A 13,185-nucleotide genomic window follows, 5' to 3' on the forward strand; every position below is an offset into this window, starting at 1 on the left:
AAAATAAAGATACTTATGTACTTCATTGATGGGAATTTCAGATAAGCGTTTTGAGATGCTTTGTTGCTTCTGAACCTCTGCTTTCTTATTGTCTTCATCCAATAGGAGAGTGGCATGAGGTTTATACTAGACCCCAAGTTACACAGAGCCTTCTCAAAGGTCATGGTGCCTATGGTACAAGGTATTAAGAACCTTCCGGGATCTGGTTTCTTCTGAGGTAATTTCTGCTGAACCAAGGCATTCAGTTCATTGATGAGCAATGGAGGTTCATCCTCCCAAGTCTCATCACCAAATAACATGGCATTCAGCTTCATGATTGCTTCTAGATACTGAGCAACTTGCTCTTCAACAATATCTTCATCCTCTTCAGAGGAAGAATACTCATCAGGGTTCATGAATGGCAACAGTAAGTTCAGTGCAATCTCTATGGTCTCTGTATGAGCCTCAGATTTCTTTGGTTCTTCATTAGGGAACTCCTTAGTGGTCAGTGGATGTCCATTGAGGTCTTCCTCACTGGAAATCACTGCCTTTTTACTCTCTCCAAGTTCGGCCACTTTGGAAATAGTTATGGCCTTGCACTCTATTTTGGGATTCTCTTCTGTACTGCTTGGGAGAGTACTAGGAGGAGTTTCAGTAACTCTTTTACTCAGCTGACGCACTTGTGACTCCAGATTTCTAATGGAGGACCCTGTTTTAGTCATGAAACTGAGAGTGGTCTTGGATAGATCAGAGACTATTGTTGCTAAGTCAAAGAGGCTCTGCCTAGAATTCTCTGTCGGTTGCTGAGAAGATGAGGGAAAAGGCTTGCTATTGCCAACCCAAATTTTCCCACCATTATTATTATTGAAGCCTTGTTGAGGCTTCTGTTGATCCTTCCATGAGAAATTTGGATGATTTTTCCATGAAAGATTATAGGTGTTTCCATGGGATTCTCCCATATAATTCACCTCTTCCATTGCAAGATTCTCAGGATCATAAGCTTCTCCTTCAAAGGAGGCTTCTTTAGTACTGCCGGATGCAGCTTGTATTCCAGTCAGATTCTGAGAAATTATATTGACTTGCTGAGTCAATATTTTATTCTGAGCCAATATGGCATTCAGAGTATCAATCTCAAGAACTCCTTTCTTCTGAGTCATCCCATTATTTACAGGATTTCTTTCAGAAGTATACATGAACTGGTTATTTGCAACCATTTCAATGAGTTCCTGGGCTTCTGCAGGTGTTTTCTTTAGATGAAGAGATCCACCAGCAGAGTGGTCCAATGACATCTTGGACAATTCAGACAGACCATCATAGAATATTCCTAAGATGCTCCATTCTGAAAGCATGTCAGAAGGACACCTTCTGATCAATTGGTTGTATCTTTCCCAAGCTTCATAGAGGGATTCACCTTCCTTCTGTCTGAAGGTTTGGACTTCCACTCTAAGCTTGCTCATCTTTTGAGGTGGAAAGAATTTGGCCAAGAAACCATTGACCAACTTTTCCCAAGAGTTCAGGCTTTCTCTAGGTTGTGAGTCCAACCATATCCTAGCTCTGTCTCTTACAGCAAAGGGGAAAAGCATAAGTCTGTAGACCTCAGGATCAACCCCATTGGTCTTAACAGTGTCACAGATTTGCAAGAATTCAGCTAAGAACTGATGAGGATCTTCCAATGGAAGTCCATGAAACTTGCAATTCTGCTGCATTAGAGAAACTAATTGAGGCTTAAGCTCAAAGTTGTTTGCTCCAATTGCAGGAATTGAGATGCTTCTTCCATAGAAGTTGGAAGTTGGTGTAGTAAAGTCACCAAGCATCTTCTTTGCATCTCCACCATTGCTCTCAGGTTCGGCTGTCATGTCTGCCTCTTTTTTGAAATTTGCTGTAAGGTCCTCTCTGGAGTGTTGTGCTTTAGCTTCTCTTAGCTTCCTCTTCAGAGTCCTTTCAGGTTCAGGATCAGCTTCAACAAGAATATCTTTATCCCTGTTCCTGCTCATATGAAAAAGAAGAGAACAAAGAGAGAAGAGGAACCCTCTATGTCACAGTATAGAGATTCCTTTATGTGTTAGAGGAAAAGAAGAATAGAAGAATGAGGTAGAGAGAATAAGAAGAATTCGAACACAGAGAGAGGGAGAGGGTTCGAATTATTAGATGAGAAGTGTTAGTAAATAAATAAAATAAATAGAAAGAGATGAGAGAGAGAGTATTTGAATTTTAAGAAGAGGGAAAAGAAAAATATTTTTGTTTTTATTTTAATTATTTAGTTAGTGTTCGAAAATTTGAAAAAGAAATACAAGAAAATTAAAAACTAAAACAATTAGTTAATTAAAAAGATTTTTGAAAAAGTGGTTAGTGATTTTCGAAAATTAGAAGTGGAAAAGTAGTTAGGTTGTTTTGAAAAAGATAAGAAATAGTAAACTTTTTAAAATTAAAACAAACAAGTCAAGTAGTTAGTTGAAAAATATTTGAAAATAAATTTTGAAAAGATAAGAAGTTAGAAAAAGATTTTGAAATTAAAATTTTAAAAAGATATGATTGAAATTTATTTTGAAAAAGAATTGAAAAAGAAATTAAAATGATTTGATTTTTAAAATTAAAGTTGATGACTTGACTAACAAGAAACTAAAAGATATGATTCTAGAATTTAAAGATTGAACCTTTCTTAACAAGAAAGTAACAAACTTGAAATTTTTGAATCAAAACATTAATTGTTAGCATGGATTTTCGAAAATATGAAATAAAATTAAAAAAAAGATTTTGAAAAATTAGTTTTAAAATTTTCGAAAACATTAAAAGAAAAATGAAAAAGATTTTGAAAAATTTTAAGAGTGAAATTCGAAAATCATAAAAAAATGAAAAAGAATTGATTTTGAAAAAGATTTTAAAGGATAAAGTTTTTAAATTGAAATTTTTGACTTGACTAACAAGAAACAACTAAATTTTAAAAATTTTTGACCAAGTCAATTCAAAATTTCGAAAATTATGAGAAGAATAAGGAAAAGATATTTTTTTTTTTACTTTTGAATTTTTAATGAGGAAAGAGAAAAACAAAAAAATAAAACAAAACATAAAAATTTAAGATCAAAACAAATAATGCATGCAAGAACACTTTGAATGTCAAGATGAACACCAAGAACACTTTGAAGATCATGATGAACATCAAGAACATATTTTTTTAAAATTTTTAAGAAAAGAAAGACATGTAAGACACCAAACTTAAGAACTTTTGTACCAGGGACACTAACAATTTGAAAATGCATATGAAAAACAAGAAAATGTAAAGATCAAACAAAGAAAATCATCAAGAACAACTTGAAGATCATGAAGAACATAACGCATGAATTTTTGAAAATTTAAAAAAAATTAAATAAAAAAAATACAGTTGACACCAAACTTAAAATTTGACACAAGACTTAAACAAGAAACACAAATTTTTTTTTTTTTTGGTTTTTATGATTTTATTAAACTTTTTGTATTTTTTTCGAAATTATTTTGGAAAAAAATAAAGAAACTCAAAATTTTTAATAAGAATTCCAGGATTTATGCAATGTTAGTCTACAGTTTCGGTCCAAAAGAATTAGACATGGCCAAATGACCAGCCAAGCTTTAGCACAGAATTATAAATGAGAATCCAAAGACTCCTCGAATAGCTGCAATGATAAGTGGAAGCTTCGGTCCAAAAGAATTAGACATGGCTTAATAGCCAGCCAAGCTTCAACATATCATCTTGGAGCTCTAAGGTGGAATTCATTCTTAAAATTTTTGAAGAACATTTTTTTTTCGAAAACTTTTTTTTTTGAAATATTTTTAAAAACTTTTTGAAAAGAAAATAAAGGCTGAAACAAGAAAGAAGGTTACCTAATCTAAGTAACAAGATGAACCGTCAGTTGTCCAAACTCGAACAATCCCCAGCAACGGCGCCATAAACTTGGTGCACAAAATTGTGATCACACTTTTCACAACTCCGGTACAACTAACCAGCAAGTGCACTGGGTCATCCAAGTAATAAAACCTTACGCGAGTAAGGGTCGATCCCACGGAGATTGCCGGCTTGAAGCAAGCTATGGTTATCCTGTAAATCTTAGTCAGCCAAATTCAATTGGTTATGAGTTTTGATAATTGAAAGATAAATAAAACGTAAATTAAAATAAAGATACTTATGTAATTCATTGGTGGGAATTTCAGATAAGTGTTTGGAGATGCTTTGTTGCTTCTGAACCTCTACTTTTCTATTGTCTTCATTCAATCATGCGTGTGGTACACGAAATCGTGATCTCAACACTTCTTCACAGTTCCGCGTAACTAACCAGCAAGTGCACTGGGTCGTCCAAGTAATAAGCCTTACGTGAGTAAGGGTCGATCCCACAGAGATTATCGGCTTGAAGCAAGCTATGGTCATCCTTGTAAATCTCAGTCAGGCAGATTCAAATGGTTATGAAGTTTTGATAATTAAAATATAAATGAAACATAAAATAAAATAAAGCTACTTATGTAATTCACTGGTGGGAATTTCAGATAAGCGTATGGAGATGCTTTGTTGCTTCTGAACCTCTGCTTTCCTATTGCCTTCTTCCAACCATGTGTTACCTCCTTCCATGGCAAGTTGTAAGATCCTCTCAGTGAAAATGGTCCTCTACGATTTCTGCATGGCTAAACAACTGTCGGATTTCTCGTCTCGGATGAAAAATACCAGGTACAGCTACCGCATGGCTAATCATCTGTCAGTTCCCGCTAGCGTCAGAATAGAATTCATTGATCCTTTTGCACACTGTCACTTGCACCCAACATTCGCAGGTTTGAAGCTCTTTACAGTCATCCCCTCTTGGATCCTACTCGGAATACCACAAACAAGGTTTAGACTTTCCGGATCCCAAGAATGGCTGCCAATAATTCTAGCCTATACCACGAAGATACTAATCTCACGGACTCGGTCCGTGTATTAGATATCCAAGAGAGTATACTCCAGCTGTTGTCTAATGACTACGTTGAACATCATGTAGACCACTTTGTGGTTGTCAGGCACGCGATCTTGGCTAAGCGAGTAACGAAGATTGGGTGATTGTCACGGGTCACCCCTTCATTCTGACTTAACTGAATTAAGTACGAGATTATATCTTGGAGAAGAAGTAGGCGTGAATTGAAGGAAAAATAGAAGTAATTGCATTAATTCATGAAGAACAGCAGAGCTCCACACCTTAATCTATGGGGTGTAGAAACTCCACCGTAGAAAATACATAAGTGAAAAAGGTCTAGGCATGGCCGTGAGGCCAGCCTCCAAACGTGTGCAACAGGTTCCAAAGATGGTCAAAAGACTCTTAAATAAATCTCCAAAAAAAGTTTTTATACTAGACTAGTAACCTAGGGTTACAGAAAATGAGTAACTAAATGCAGATAGTGCAGAAATCCACTTCTGGGGTCCACTTGGTGTGTGCTTGGGCTAAGCATTGAAGCTTTTTTGTGCATAGGCTATTCCTGGAGTTAAACGCCAGCTTTGGTGCCAGTTTGGGCGTTTAACTCCAATTCTGGTGCCAGTTTGGGCGTTTTACGCCAAGATGTTTTAGGCTGACTTTGATTACCAGTTTGGGCCATCAAATCTCGAGCAAAGTATAGACTATTATATATTGCTGGAAAGCCCAGGATGTTTACTTTTCAACGCAATTGAGAGTGCACCGTTTGGTTTTTGTAGCTCCAGAAAATCCACTTCGAGTGCAGGGAGTTCAGAATCCAACAGCATCTGCAGTCCTTTTTCAGCCTCTGAATCAGATTTTTGCTCAGGTCCCTCAATTTCAGCCAGAAAATACCTGAAATTACAGAAAAACACACAAACTCATAGTAAATTCCAGAAATGTGATTTTTGAATAAAAACTAATAAAAATATAATAAAAAGTAACTAAAACATACTAAAAACTAAGTAAAAACAATGCCAAAAAGGGTATAAATTATCCGCTCATCACAACAGCAAACTTAAATTGTTGCTTGTCTCCAAGCAACTAAAAACAACATAGGATAAAAAGAAGAGAAAATACAATGAATTCCAAACTTATCAATGAAAATTAGTTTTAATTAGATGAGCGGGACTTGTAGACTTTTTGCTTCCTAACAGTTTTGGCATCTCACTTTATCCTTTGAAGTTCAGAATGATTGGCATCTATGGGAACTCAGAATTCAGATAGTGTTATTGATTCTCTTAGTTTAGTATGTTGATTCTTGAACACAGCTACTTTATGAGTCTTGGCCGTGACCCTAAGCATTTTGTTTTCCAGTATTACCACCGGATAAAAAAATGCCACAGACACATAACTGGGTGAACCTTTTCAGATTGTGACTCAGCTTTGCTAGAGTCCCCAGTTAGAGGTGTCCAGAGCTCTTAAGCACACTCTTTTTGCTTTGGACCACGACTTTAACCGCTCAGTCTCAAGCTTTTCACTTGACACCTTCATGCCACAAGCACATGGTTAGGGACAGCTTGATTTAGCCGCTTAGGCCAGGATTTTATTCCTGTGGGCCCTCCTATCCATTAATGCTCAAAGCCTTGGATCCTTTTTACCCTTGCCTTTTGGTTTAAAGGGCTATTGGCTTTTTCTGCTTGCTTTCTCTTTCTCTTTCTCTTTTTTTTTTCACAAATTTTTTTTGCCATATTTTTTTTCTGCAAGCTTTTCACTGCTTTTTCTTGCTTCAAGAATCAATTTTATGATTTTTCAGATTATCAATAACATTTCTCCTTTTTCATTATTCTTTCAAGAGCCAACAATTTTAACATTCATAAACAACAAATTCAAAAATATGCACTGTTCAAGCATTCATTCAGAAAATAAATAGTATTGCCACCACATCAAAATAATTAAACTAATTTCAAGATAGAATTCGAAATCATGCATTTCTAGTTCTTTTGCAATTAAAAATATTTTTCATTTAAGAAAGGTAATGGATTTATAGGACATTCATAGCTTTAAGGCATAGACACTAGACACTAATGATCATGTAATAAAGACACAAACATAGATAAAACATAAAACATAATTTTTGAAAAACAGAAAAATAAGAGCAAGAAAATTAAAGAACGGGTCCACCTTAGTGATGGCGGCTAGTTCTTCCTCTTGAAGATCTTATGGAGTGCTTGAGCTCCTTTATGTCTCTTCCTTGCCTTTGTTGCTCCTCCCTCATGGCCTTTTGGTCCTCTCTAATTTCATGGAGGAGGATGGAATGCTCTTGGTGCTCCATCCTTAGTTGTCCCATGTTAGAATTCAATTCTCCTAAGGAGGTGTTGATTTTCTCCCAATAGTTTTATGGAGGAAAATGCATCCCTTAAGGTATCTCAGGGATTTCATGATGAGGAACTTCCTCATGCTCTTGTTGAGGTCCATGAGTGGGCTCTCTTGTTTGCTCCATCTTTTTCTTAGTGATTAGCTTGTCTCCTTCAATGAGGGTGTCTCCCTCTATGGCAATTCCAGCTGAATTGCATAGGGTACAAAGATCCCTAGTTTCTCCATTACAAAGAGTGGCATGAGGTTTGTACTTGACCCAAGGTCACACAGAGCCTTATTAAAGGTCACGGTGGCTATGATGCAAGGTATTAAGAACTTCCCGGGATCCAGTTTCTTCTGAGGTAATTTCTGTTGAGCCAAGGTATTCAGTTCATTAATGAGCAATGGAGGTTCATCCTCCCAAGTCTCATTACCAAATAACTTGGCATTCAGCTTCATGATTGCTCCTAGATACTGAGCAACTTGCTCTTCAACAATGTCTTCATCCTCTTCAGAGGAAGAATACTCATCAGAGCTCATGAATGGCAACAGTAAGCTCAGTGGAATCTCTATGGTCTCTATATGAGCCTCAGATTCCTTTGGTTCCTTATTAGGGAACTCCTCAGTGGCCAGTGGACGTCCATTGAGGTCTTCCTCACTGGAATTCACTGCCTCTTCTTCCTCACTAGGTTCGGCCATGTTGGTTATATTTATGGCCTTGCACTCTCTCTTTGGATTCTCTTCTGTATTGCTTAGGAGAGTACTAGGAGGGGTTTCAGTCACTCTTTTACTGAGTTGACCTACTTGTGCCTCCAAATTTCTAATGGAGGACCTTGTTTCAGTCATGAAACTGAGAGTGGTCTTAGATAGATCAGAGACTATGGTTGCTAAGTCAGAGTAGCTCTGCTTAGAATTCTCTGTCTGTTGCTCAGTAGATGATGGAAAAGGCTTGCTATTGCTAAACATATTTCTCCCACCATTATTATTGAAGCCTTGATTAGGCTTCTGTTGATCCTTCCATGAGAAATTAGGATGATTCCTCCATGAAGGGTTATAGGTGTTTCCATAGGATTCTCCCATGTAATTCACCTCTTCCATTGCAGGATTCTCAGGGTCATAGGCTTCTTCTTCAGAGGAAGCTTCCTTAGTATTGCTTGATGCAGCTTGTATTTCAGTCAGACTCTGAGAAATCATATTGACTTGCTGAGTTAATGTTTTGTTCTGAGCCAATATGGCATTCAGAGTATCAATCTCCAGAACTCCTTTCTTCTGAGTCACTGATGAGCGGATAATTTATACGCTTTTTGGCATTATTTTTAGTATGTTTTTAGTAGGATCTAGTTACTTTTAGGGATGTTTTCATTAGTTTTTATGTTAAATTCATATTTTTGGAATTTACTATGAGTTTTTGTGTTTTTCTGTGATTTCAGGTATTTTCTGACTGAAATTGAGGGACTTGAGCAGAAATCAGATTCAGAGGTTGAAGAAGGACTGCTGATGCTGTTGGATTCTGACCTCCCTGCACTCAAAGTGGATTTTCTGGAGCTACAGAACTCGAAATGGCGCGCTTCGAATTGCGTTAAAAAGTAGATATCCAGAGCTTTCCGGAAATATATAATAGTTCATACTTTGGCCAAGAATAGATGACGCAAACTGGCGTTCAACGCCAGCTCTCTGCCCAATTCTGGCGTCCAGCGCCAGAAAAGGATCCAAAACCAGAGTTGAACGCCAGAAATGGCTCAAAACCTGGCGTTCAACTTCACAAATGGCCTCTGCACGTGGAAAGTTAAAGCTCAGCCCAAGCACACACCAAGTGGGCCCCGGAAGTGAATTTATGCATCAATTACTTACTCATGTAAACCCTAGTGACTAGTTTATTATAAATAGGACCTTTTACTATTGTATTAGGCATCTTTGGATGCCTGGTTCTTAGATCAGAGGGGCTGGCTATTCGGCCATGCCTGGACCTTTCACTTATGTATTTTTAACGGTAGAGTTTCTACACTCCATAGATTAAGGTGTGGAGCTCTGCTGTTCCTCAAAGATTAATGCAAAGTACTACTGTTTTCTATTCAATTCATCTTATTTCGCTTCTAAGATATTCATTCGTACTTCAATCTGAATGTGATGAACGTGACAATCATCATCATTCCCTATGAACACGTGCCTAACAACCACTTCCGTTCTACCTTCGACTGAATGAGTATCTCTTAGATCTCCTAACCAGAATCTTCGTGGTGTAAGCTAGAATGATGGCGGCATTCAAGAGAATCCGGAAAGTCTAAACCTTGTCTGTGGTATTCCGAGTAGGATTCAATGAATGAATGACTGTGACGAGCTCCTAACTCGCGATTTCAGGGCGTTAGTGACAGACGCAAAAGGATAGTAAATCCTATTCCAGCATGATCGAGAACCGACAGATGAATAGCCGTGCCGTGACAGGGTGCGTTGACCATTTTCACTGAGAGGATAAGATGAAGCCATTGACAAGGGTGATGCCTCCAGACGATTAGTCGTGCCGTGACAGGGCATTGGATCATTTTCCCGAGAGATGACCGAAAGTAGCCATTGACAGTGGTGATGTATCACATAAAGCCAGCCATGGAAAGGAGTAAGACTGATTGGATGAAGATAGCAGGAAAGCAGAGGTTCAGAAGAATGAAAGCATCTCCATTCGTTTATCTGAAATTCTCACCAATGATTTACATAAGTATTTCTATCCTTATTTTATTAATTATTATTCGAAAACACCATTATCAATTTATATCTGCCTAACTGAGATTTGCAAGGTGACCATAGCTTGCTTCATACCAACAATCTCTGTGGGATTCGACCCTTACTCACGTAAGGTATTACTTGGACGACCCAGTGCACTTTCTGGTTAGTTACACGGAGTTGTGAACCATGGTATTGGCGTCATGTTTTTTTTGGCGCCATTGCCAGGGAAAGAAAGAGCAATGAATTTTACATAATTAAAGTGTAATCACGAGTCCGTGCACCAAGTTTTTGGCGCCGTTGCCGGGGATTGTTCGAGTTTGGACAACTGACGGTTCATCTTGTTGCTCATATTAGGTAATTTTCTTTTTGTTTTCTTTTCAAAGATTTTTCAAAAATATTTCAAAATTTTCTCACTTGTTTTCGAAAAAAAAAAATGTTTTCAAAAATATTATTTTTCTTCAGAATTTTTAAGAATGAATTCTAGTGTTTCATGAAGCATGTTGAAGCCTATCTGGCTGTAAAGCCATACCCAAACTACTTTGGGATTGGCATTCAACTAATCACTCCAGTCCATGTAATTATATGCTAAAGCTTGGCTGGCTATTAAGCCATGCCTGCCCCTTTGATTGGAGCTTTAAGACTAACATGGCGAGATTCCTGGAATTCATATTAAAAATTTTGAAATTCTTATTTTTGTTTTTCAAATAATTTTTGAAAAAAAAAATACAAAAAAAAAATTAGAAAATCATAAAAATCAAAAATATTTTGTGTTTCTTGTTTGAGTCTTGAGTCATGTTATAAGTTTGGTGTCAATTGCATGTGCATCTTGCATTTTTTGAAAATTTCATGCATTCATAGTGTTCTTCATGATCTTCAAGTTATTCTTTGTCAGTCTTCTTGTTTGATCTTGATGTTTTCCTTGTTTTGTGTCTTTTCTTGTTTTACATGTACATTTTTTATTTATTAGAGTCTAAACATGAAAGATTTCTAAGTTTGGTGTCTTGCATGTTTTCTTTGCATTAAAAAAATCTTTTCAAAAATATGTTCTTGATGTTCATCATGATATTCACGGTGTTCTTGGTGTTCATCTTGACATTCATAGCATTCTTGCACACATTCATAGTTTTGATCTAAAATTGCCATGCATTGCATTATTTTTCTTGTTTTTCTCTCTCATCATAAAAATTCAAAAATAAAAAAAAAATATCTTTCCCTTTTTCTCTCATCAAATTCGAAAATTTGGATTGACTTTTTCAAAAATTTTTAAAATCAAGTTGTTTCTTATGAGTCAAATCAAATTTTCAATTTGAAAATCTTATCTTTTTCAAAATCTTTTTCAAAAAAAAATCAAATCTTTTTCAAAATTATTAGTTATTTCCGAAAATTCCAAAAATATTTTTCAAAAATCTTTTTCTTATTTTTATATAAAATTTTCGAAAATAACTAATCAATTAATGTTTTGATTCAAAAATTTCAAGTTTGTTACTTGCTTGTTAAGAAAGATTCAAACTTTGAGTTCTAGAATCATATCTTGTGATTTCTTGTGAATCAAGTCATTAATTGTGATTTTAAAAATCAAATCTTTTTCAAAAACTAATTTCTATCATATCTTTTCAAAAATATCTTCTTATCTTATCTTTTTCAAAAATATCTTTTCAAAATATCTTTTCTAACTTCCTAACTTCTTATCTTTTCAAAATTGGTTTTCAAAATTTGTTTCAACTAACTAACTAACTTTTTGTTTGTTTCTTAACTTTTTCAAAACCACCTAACTAATTCTCTCTTTCTAATTTTCGAAAATATATTCCCTCTTTTTCAAAATTTCTTTTTAATTAACTAATTATTTTTAATTTTTATTTTTGATTTCAAAAAAATTTTCGAAGAAAAATACTAAACATTTTTCAAAAACTATTTTCAAAAATCACTAACTCTTTTTCAAAATAATTTTCGAAAAATTTCCCTCCCCCATCTTACTCTATTTATTCATTCATATCCTAACATCTCATCTCACATCTCTAGCCTCCTCACAGTTGTGTTTCTTCCATTATATTACATTCTTTGTCTCCCCCTCTTCTTCTACTCACACAGGGATCCCTATACTGTGGAATAAAGGATCTCTATTATTATTATTATTTTTCTGTGCCTTCTTCTTTGTCATATGAGCAGGAGCAAGGATAAGAACATTCTTGTGGAAGCAGATCCAGAACCTGAAAGGACTCTGAAGAGAAAATTAAGGGAAGCTAAAATACAACAATCCAGAGATAACCGTTTAGAAATTTTCGAACAGGCAGAGGAGATGGCAGCCGAAAATAATAATAATGTAAGGAAGATGCTTGGTGACTTTACTGCACCTAATTTCAATTTACATGGAAGAAGCATCTCCATTCCTGCCATTGGAGCAAACAACTTTGAGCTGAAACCTCAATTAGTTTCTCTGATGCAGCAGAACTGCAAGTTTCATGGACTTCCATCCGAAGATCCTTTTCAGTTCTTAACTGAATTCTTGCAGATATGTGATACTGTTAAGACTAATGGAGTAGATCCTGAAGTCTACAGACTCATGCTTTTCCCTTTTGCTGTAAGAGACAGAGCTAGATTATGGTTGGATTCTCAACCCAAAGACAGCCTGAACTCTTGGGATAAGCTGGTCACGGCTTTCTTAGCCAAGTACTTTCCTCCTCAAAAGCTGAGCAAGCTTAGAGCTGATGTTCAAACCTTCAGACAGAAAGAAGGTGAATCTCTCTATGAAGCTTGGGAAAGATACAAACAGTTAACCAAAAAGTGTCCTTCTGACATGCTTTCAGAATGGACCATCCTGGATATATTCTATGATGGTCTGTCTGAGTTATCTAAGATGTCATTGGATACTTCTGCAGGTGGATCCATTCACCTAAAGAAAACGCCTGCAGAAGCTCAAGAACTCATTGACATGGTCGCTAATAACCAGTTCATGTACACTTCTGAAAGGAATCCTGTGAGTAATGGGACGCCTATGAAGAAGGGAGTTCTTGAGGTTGATACTCTGAATGCCATATTGGCTCAGAATAAAATATTGACTCAGCAAGTCAATATGATCTCTCAGAGTCTGCATGGAATGCAAGCTGCATCCAACAGTACTCAAGAGGCATCTTCTGAAGAAGAAGCTTACGATCCTGAAAATCCTGCAATAGCAGAGGTAAATTATTTAGGTAAACCTTATGGAAACACCTATAACTCATCATGGAGAAATCATCCAAATTTCTCATGG

At 36.1% G+C, this 13,185-nt stretch overlaps 1 non-coding gene across 1 annotated transcript; it reads right to left on the reverse strand.

The window, feature by feature from the left end:
* Nucleotides 1-12,630: 12,630 nt before the first annotated feature.
* On the reverse strand, nt 12,631-12,738 carry LOC148574239 (small nucleolar RNA R71). The gene has a single exon (XR_015906288.1). It is a non-coding gene; the product is annotated as a small nucleolar RNA R71 (small nucleolar RNA).
* Nucleotides 12,739-13,185: the final 447 nt, after the last annotated feature.

Source organism: Arachis ipaensis, chromosome B2 (assembly GCF_059453495.1).
Source record: "Arachis ipaensis isolate K30076 ecotype BB chromosome B2, ASM5945349v1, whole genome shotgun sequence".
Classification (NCBI taxonomy): Eukaryota; Viridiplantae; Streptophyta; class Magnoliopsida; order Fabales; family Fabaceae; genus Arachis; species Arachis ipaensis.